General features: G+C 39.9%; 1 protein-coding gene across 2 annotated transcripts in view; it reads right to left on the bottom strand.

Moving 5' to 3' along the window:
- The window catches only part of fam135b (family with sequence similarity 135 member B), a 57435-nt gene extending 48661 nt beyond the window's left edge, over positions 1–8774 (bottom strand). For both annotated transcript variants that reach the window (XM_086192728.1, XM_086192727.1), the window contains exon 1: positions 8621–8774. The gene's annotated coding sequence lies outside the window, so the exon portion shown is untranslated. The remainder of the gene's footprint in view (positions 1–8620) is intronic.
- Positions 8775–9143: the final 369 nt, after the last annotated feature.

The following is a 9143-nucleotide window of genomic DNA, read 5'->3' on the forward strand; positions in this document are numbered from 1 at the left end:
TTGTGTTACATAACTCTGCACCTCAGTTTTTAGTTTATTATTTTAAGGTCAACTCTATCCTTGAATCTAACCCCTTTCCAAGCTATTTTTGCAGCATGATTGAGATACATGAGAATGAAATTTTGGGGAAACAAAGGTCATAAAAGGTCACTTTAGTCAGATTGATAGAGAAATGTAGATAGGTAATGCATTGGAGTGAAAGACAAATGGATTCTTCATTCTTCATTCTTGGCCTTGTTGAAGGAAAATCAATGTTCTTTCAATTTATAACATATATCTCCCAGAAGACAAACTTAAATGCACACATTTAGGTTAAATCAGGGGATCAGCCTAAACTCTGGCCTTGTTTCACAATTGGCCTACACACCAGCATGCAATGGGACATTTTTTGTTGGATGTATTTCCCTCTAATAAAATGGATGGATTTTGGATCATAGCTGAAAATATGCTCCATAATATGCAAATTCAATAATCACAATTGTAAAGTACAAGCCTATGTCAAGATATGAATTAACAACACTTCAACAAATGACGTCACCGCAACGAGCTGGTGGCAATCTCTCACTGGCCACCTGTTGGCAATCGCTGTTTCTGAGACACATAAATATTTTGTGATAAGAATGTGGTATTTCCAGATGTATTTTTGTATCATAGAAAAAAAAAAACATTAAAATATTTTTGTTTTTTTCTCAACCACAGACCTTATTTTGAACATTAAATTAAAAAAAAGAGCTTCAACAAAAATTGCTAAATCATTTCTAGGTTTTAGAACTCATACCTGTGCCACACTATGCAGGCCCTAACAGGGAGGAATAAAGGCTCATGTAAACATGCAACATGCATTCAATAATACAAATTTTTTTCAAAAAAGGAATAAATAATTAAAGCAGGAAAAATTCAAAATGTGCTTGAATGCATGCAAGAGGGTGTGTCTAAATTAATCTGTGAGGACAGGTACTCTTGAAGCTTAAGTGGCCCACGTGTGAGTTGAGAACTATTCTAGCTTGTGTTTCCACATCACTTCCAAACAGCTATCTTTGTGGAACCATCAGTAGAACACACACACATGGATTTTACAATCTCCAGTGAGAGAGGACAGGCCCTGAGAGTGACACTGAGCTGCTATCACACAAAAGGAAGATGAAAAGCAAAGTGCACCACATAACTGTATATTGAATGCTTTAAAACATAATCGTCTCATGCATGTGTGTGTGTGTGTGTGTGTGTGTGTGTGTGTGTGTGTGTTCTGGGAGTGTAGTAAAAACTGACATGGAGGGTCATCACTGAAGGGGGATGCACACAACATATCAATAAAGTAACAGCAGGAGTCATTGCTGTGAATCAGCCTTCAGGGGAGCAACTTTACCAGTGCATGACAGCATGTCCTCTGCTTAGCTGGCTTAAAAGCGTAATGCTGTTTCAGTCCACTTTCCTATTGCACTGAAAATGTACTTGACAGGCTGGTTTTATTACACCATTGCAAAATCCTTCATTGCTAAAATGTTGAAAAATATTAGAGATAAGTACAGCCCAGTCCAGCTCATAGTGCAATCAACTTTTTGTTTATGAAACATTACCTGTGTGTTGGCTGCAGCTCTTATCTCTCACTCAGATGCAGTCTTGCTTTAATCTAGAGCTGGGTGATTAATCAGTTGTATCAATTCATTTGGATTATTCTTTCTTTAAAGACAGAAAGTCCGCTTTCAATTTAATGTATGTTAAGAGCCGCCACCACTTCCTGGACCTGAGCTCTTATAGTTCATGCCCTCCCAATTAAGAGTACCAACATGGCAGCACGCAAATAAAAGACTGACGGCAGCTTCTCTTCAGGCATTTAGAACCGGTTTGGTTTTGCAGAGTCTGGTCAAGCCAACCACTGTACTGCTGTAGAGTTGGTCTGTGGTAACTTAAATCAACAGCTCAAGTATTCTATTCCAGCATAACAAACAAAGCATGGTGGGAAAAGTGTATGACATTGCAACCAGCCCAAGACAGTATTAGCCCCAAATATCTATTTAGAGAATGTCATTTCATGATCATTTTTCCATCGTATCACATCCCATATGATAAGAAAGGGGCCCAGTACAATTGTAATGGCATTTCTCATCACCAAATTAAAAAAAAGAAATTAAAATACATAGCTTTTGGGAATACTCTTATTCACTTTCCTCCCTCACAAGAAGACAGATCTCTCTACTGTGTGCATTAAGGAGCTGAAACCCTCGGGGACCTGCTAACCATGTGTTGTAGTGTAATGAGTGATAGTGGGTGGAGATGGCAGTCAACAGTCAACAGTCAAAAGACATCAAATACATTTTTCTCAAAAGCAGTTTTTGCATGCATTAAACTAACTAAGCTGGCATAAAATTACCTATGATATAACAACTGAAAATAATGATTTTATTGTTATTTTAGAATCATACACATCTACTTTGCTGGGTGCAATCATTTCAAAAGCCCCACTGTAAATTTGGTCAACAAACCAAAGCAGATTTGTCCTGTCAGACTCCTCCCGTCCAGGTCATCGTCTGTTTAACCTGGTGTCCTTAGGCACAGGTCATTGAAAGCCTGCTCTTCCAGACTGACAAATAGATTCTTCACCAGGGCTGTAAGATCATTGAACAAACAGTAAACCTGTGCAATATCTCACTGTGCAACATTATGACTGCTGCTCTTTTATCATATTATAGAGCAACTATCCTTCATTTTCATTATTTTAGCTACAATATGTATGTCTGTGTCTTAAATATTTTATCTTCTTTTTATATAGTTCTTATCTTTTTCTATGTCTATTAAAGCATTGATGAGTGGTGCTCAAATCTCATTATTTATTATGAGAATATTCTATTTATTCTCTTCTATCGTATGTCTGCAACAGCTCCTCGCCTGTTTGCATCTAAGCTGCATCTCAGTTGCACCTCACATTATTATTTTTTCAACAGAACAAATTTCAACACCAGGCTGATGCTCAGTGAAAGGGAGCTAATAGAATAAAAGAAAATACATCCACTACAGCCTCAAAGTAACTGATCAATGTTGACTAATTAATAAGCTGCACGGTGGTGCAGTGGTTAGCACTGTTGCCTCACAGCAAGAAGATTTGGAATTTGAGTCCCGGCTCGGGCACGAGATCTTTCTGTGTGAGTCTCCATGTTCTCCCTGTTCCTGTGTGGGTTCTCTCTGGTACTCTGGCTTCTTCCCACCAAAGACATGCAATTGGGGACTATGCTGATTGATACTCTAAATTGACTGTAGGTGTGAATGTGAGTGTGAATGGTTGTTTGTCTCTATGTTGGCCCTGTGATGGACTGGCGACCTGTCCAGGGTGAACCCCGCCTCTCGCTCAAAGGCTGCTGGGGTAGGCGCCAGCCCCCCACGACCCTGAACAGGATGAGCAGTAGAAAATGGATGGATGGATGGACTAATTAATAATAGAATACATCACACATTTGAAAATTTACTGCAATTAATCACAGCCTTGCCGCCATATTCATTAACTCTTAAGTGGAGATGTGCAAGTGACAGTTGAAGGCAGCAATACATCTGGGCAGCATCTAGTCTAACGGAAATAAAACAAGACAAAAAAACCCATCATTGAACAATAATGTATGATTTTTTTAATCATTCTTGTGATGGTCATGGCCATCATTGTCCATGCAAGCAACAAAAAGGTCTGAATGCATGGGAAATAAAAAAGCTTTTGATCTCTAAAGCCCATCTATTCATGTATTCACACATTTACCAAATTGTATTTGAGTTTGATTATTTCAATGCTTTTCAAAGTCAAACTTGATATATGCAATTACGGTAATTTAGGTAAATCAAAAAAATTACTAGGAGATTTAATTGCTTGACAACCCTAATATCTGCATTTTGCAATTGCTGTTCCTCTTTTCAGTCTTTCCTGTTTTACTGCACTGTACTATTTCATTAATTTATCATTTCAGTTTCACAACTTTTATAATTTCTTAATTGTCTTGTTATTTGGCCTTGTTCTTTGATTGTTTACATTTTCAATTTAATCCTGGCTACATATTAATTAACGAGGAGGAATCTTAACTGTTGGTAAGTTTTTGGTCTGGACTCACTCCTTGTAATGTACAATGTTTTGTTTAAGTCCCCAGTCGTTATTAATCTCTTCCTTCCTCCTCACTGAGTGCAGACATTTATCCATGGTTCCATTCCTAACTGCAGAATTTCATTTGCACATCTGAACTGGCAAACACCCAGCAGTCTGGAGGAGAACAAGAAGGTTAATATGTCCTTGTTAAAGCATGTGAATGTACATAGTGATGGCACAAGACTAGCACAAGAACCTCCTCTAATGCACAACATCAGCTGGCTGCAGCAGGACATGGTCTGACAGGACAAAACAAAAGCTTTGCCCCTTTTTTGCTGACTCTGCAGAGTTAGTCACATTGACAAGCACTTGCAGCTCGATAAAAGAGAAGCTTCAAGTCAGGGTGACTGCAGCTGATGGTACTTGTCATAATTGCTTGCGGCGATTACAGGTCATTGGGTGTGAGACACAGGTAAGGACGGCTTGTGATTACTTCAGTGTTGACTAATCTGCTTGACTGCTCCTTTAATTCACTGAGACGTCCACCAACACCCTATCTAGCAGCATTCTCTTGGACTGAGAGGGAGAGGACATTCACTCCTCTAGAAATGTGTTAGGTAGGCAGTGAGGAGGCGAATGAACACTGTGTACTTTCAATACAACAGTCTCAAAGCATATCATGGTCTTCCCCCAAAACGATCTATCTTTCCAATATGGCTACAGTATAGCACACACTCCCTCTCTCTATTACCCACACACACACACACACACACACACACAGAGTCTTCGCCCACTTTATTATCAGCATCCGCTGAAAATGCTTCAATATATTTAATGAAATCAGCAAAGGACAGAAGAAAACACCCACACTGATGACTTAAGGGGCAAACAGCTGTCATTCGCTGACCTCAGATACGTTCTCGTCTTTTACGTTTATGACAGTGATGTTCATAGATATGATGAAACAAATGGTTATGATGAAATAAAAGTACAACTACATCAGAAAGTCTGCTGTGTGCATCCTGCTAATATAACTTGTGAAAAGACCTAAATGGGTAACACATTAATTCATCTCACAATGTTTGCTTTGCAATAAATTTCCGCAGTGATGACAATTTCTTTGATTTCATATTCAAAATTTAGAATCACCATAGGTTCTTTAAGCCAAAAACCAACTGGCTTTTACATTTGAATTTAGATTGTTGCGAAAAATAAGCTCTGTAGTAAAAATGTTGCAAATCGTGGTCAGCAAGATAATTTCCACAAATGAGCGCCACCTTTATGATTTCTGAAGCAGAAAAAAAGATGCTTCCCTCATAAATCATAGGTTTTGATAAATATATGCAGTTATATGCAATTTATGCAAAATGTATCTATTTCTACTATTATAAAACCTATGTTTTATAAGAGCAAAGTCGCTCTGGAATAATATTCCCAGTCACATGGGTAAGTTACAGACTTGAACTATTCACCTCGGTTGTGGCTTTTTATTTGTCTCATGTCATATTTTTTTTCATTTTCATCAGGCATTTTTTAAATTTGCTTTAAGGCTTTATTTAACTGCATTACAGCTTTTTTAAATTCATATTGTGTTTGCATTGCAGCAAGCTTCTTAAGCTGCCATACAATATACAATACCAACTGCTCCATTGGCAGGGCTGTCCACACCAAGAACAATGGCTACTATGAGCAGCATGCTTGAGTTGTGCAACTTGCAGCTCAGGGAATGGACAGAAGTAATTTGTTGCTGCTGGTCATTGTGCAGGCAAACAAAGGAAAAGAAAATGGTTTCACCAAATTCTGCAATCACAAGGGAAGTTGGAAGAATCACTGCTGTATTTTAAACATTTTTGTCATACATTAGTATAATTCAACATAAAATTGATTTGTACCTGTTGAAAAAGGGTATCCATAAGGACAAAACAAATTCAGAGACCCCATCAACACAGAAGACTGCCTGGCAGTTTGTTCTGCAATAACTTCCTGTACATTCGGACGGATATTGGCAGTCAGAGTCTCTCTCACTCTGAATATGATCGCTCCAATATATTTCACCACTTTTGTTTTAGTTATGCTGTGAAATTGACAAGTTAGTACTATTCTTTCATACTTTAGTAATTTTAGTCATTGGGATAAAGGTGATTCTTAAAGAAAATTAAATATTTTACATAATGTAAATTATTCAAAGGAGCATGCCAAGTTTTTGGGAGCTGAGACCTACAAAGACCAGCTGACTGCCAGTTAGCTTTGCACAATGATTGGGAAAGTTAGCATAAGTTAAAATACTTCAACTGCGTTATATTCAGGTTTTGGGGTTGTCTTGAAGTAATCTTCCTTATCCTCTCAAAATTGGCCGTGACTTGTAGCAACAATGTGTTTATTAATTGTGCTAAGCTAACTAGCAGTCAGCAGGACTCTGAGGTATCAGACCTCAAATGCAGTACAGAGGAGAGATGGGTACCTATCTTGTCTGACTCAAGGGAAGATGGATAATAGAAGTCATACAGCAACTTTTTGGGGAAATAGGGATTTTACCAGACTTATCCTCCATTTCATATATAACTCCAAAATAAACTGGTGCACCCTCAGACTGTGTAGTTGTGAAAGTAGTCCAACAACTGCATAACTTGTAGCCTAACAAGTTCTTATGATGGTCTACATTTTACAAGCTACTGTATTCATTCCAACTTTCAAATCATTAAAAACTAATCACAAATGACAAAAGAGCCATCAGCTGTCAGATTACTTTTTCATGTGGGCCTCATACATGGACAGACACATACACAAACCAATGTTGTTTAACAGCTTCAGTAATTCCTCCACCTTCCTGCCTTTTATGCCCCCCCCCCCCCCACCACCACCACCACCACACACATATGCAAAAAAACATATGGGATGGTGGTGGTGGTGGTGGTGGCGGTGGTGTGTGTGTGTGTGTGTGTGTGTGTGTGTGTGGGGGGGGGGGGGTCAGGGAGTCATTGTGCCACGGGTGGATGCTTCTGTGTGTAGTTGAAAGGGCCGGAAATTAATCTCAGGAATTATTCCACCCAAATTCCTCTCTAAAGCAACTAAATATTGTGATACTGGATGTGTGGGTCACAATATTGCCTGCCATTCAAGCATTTAGAATGAGAGTTCATTTGCCAAAGTAATGCAGGGAGAGGGTTTGTTATTTACAGGAAATCACTGAGCCAGCAGTCATGTGATGGCATAATCTAGCATTTTGCTAAAACCCTCCCGAGTGTTGTATTAAGCCCTTTTTGTTCAAAAAAAATTGCAATGCAGTGCCTAATCCTAGTAAAAATGAACTAGAGTACCAAGACCTCAAAATGACTCTTACTATCTAATGCAAATCATTTTTGATCAAAGGAGTTTTCTGCAGAAAGTGAAGTAAAAATCCTACTTGAAAGAGATCCATAATAGATTTGTATTCTCACCACAGCTACTGTGTATCAGTGTAAAGAAGGGGTGGGCAACCATGTGCCATGGAGGGCCGTGTGTATGCAGGCTTTCCTTCCAACCAAGCACTTGAACAGGTGATTCCACTGATTGACACTCTTCTGTGGCTGAAGGTGTGTTAATCAGTGGAATCACCTGTTCAAGTGTTTGCTTGGAAGGAAAGCCTGCATACACACGGCCCTCCATGGCACATGGTTGCCCACCCCTGTAGAGTAGACCTATGATCCATGATGACACAAACCTGCACTGAAAGAATCTGATTGCAGTGTGTTAGCATTACACTGAATTATTTTGTTGCTCTAAAGGTCTCTCACATGAGATAATGAAAACCAGTCACGAGTGTCACAAAGCTGCAGGCTGTAGTTCATGAACAAGCAACCTCATGAACTGAACTCATTTGCAGCCCTCGAATAGACAACAATGTCATATCTGCACTTGGAAATATTTGCTTTGTATGCTTGTGGTTTCCTACTGTCCATGCTCTCAGTAATAAAATCAAGTTTTTATTTTCAAGGAGTCTCTTTTTTCCCATGCAGGATAAGGACATACTTCCAGCTCTCAAGATCTTGCTTGTTTTGTTTATTTTAGAAGTTGACGATTTATGACCACATCACCTGTGCAAAACTAATTAGAGACACAGACACGCAAACATGTTTACTTGTAAGGTTAAGATGACTGCACAGCTGAGTAGCCAACATCCATTTGTCTATAATTATATTTCATTTGCATCCTTCTGGGCATGAGAATGTCATTTCATTTTATCCTGTATTTAGATAGGATATGCAATAAGTTGCCATAAGATGATTTATTTAATTTAAAATTTTTACTTCACAATGTTGTTGAACAACCCAAAGTTAAACACGAGATGAGACAAAGAAGTAGGATGTAAAATGAAGCTGGAGCTTCCTAAAGCCATCCTCTTTCCCGCACCGAGTCGACCTCCGTAGCGGCGTTCTCTGCTGTAATGTTACAACCACGAGCTTCCCAGATCTCTCATGTTACACACACATATACACGCATATACTCGCACGCACGCAAAAGCAGACGGGGGGGTGGGGGTTGGGGGGGGGGGGGCACACATGTAGGGAACAACAGCCTCACCTTAGCAGTGATGAAGTCAGAGGATCCAACCTTTACTGAGTCTATCGCTGTTTGCGGATGGATGCGCGGTTTGCAATGTTTATATGACCGCTTCTCCTGCTGCTGCTGCTGTTGCCATGGTTATTCATCCAGACCCTGTATGTACTACTGCAGTCCCCTCGCCGCCCCCCCCAGCTCTCTCTCTCTCTCTCTCTGTCTCTCTCTCTCGCTCTCTCTCTCTCTCTCTCTCTCTCTCTCTCTCTCTCTCTCTCTCTCTCTCCCTTCAATCCCCTGTGTCTCTCTACCCTGATGTGGGATTGCTTTGGACATCGTGGACCACGTCTGTCGCGTAATCTGGTTTTGTGTCTCTCCGCTGGCGCCGTGCCGCGCTATGCACACAATACATATAGAGAGTGGATGGTGTCACTAGTGCAATATTAACAGTCAGCAGCAGGCACTGCGTGTGTGTGTGTGTGTGTGTGTGTGTGTGTGTGTGTGTCCTGGTGCTGCACTGTACTGTGCGTCCGGCCAGCGAGCTGACGTC

This window comes from Aulostomus chinensis, chromosome 22 (assembly GCF_037954235.1).
Source record: "Aulostomus chinensis isolate RoL2024-O1b breed Wild chromosome 22, RoL_Achi_v1.0, whole genome shotgun sequence".
In the NCBI taxonomy this organism is placed as follows: domain Eukaryota; kingdom Metazoa; phylum Chordata; class Actinopteri; order Syngnathiformes; family Aulostomidae; genus Aulostomus; species Aulostomus chinensis.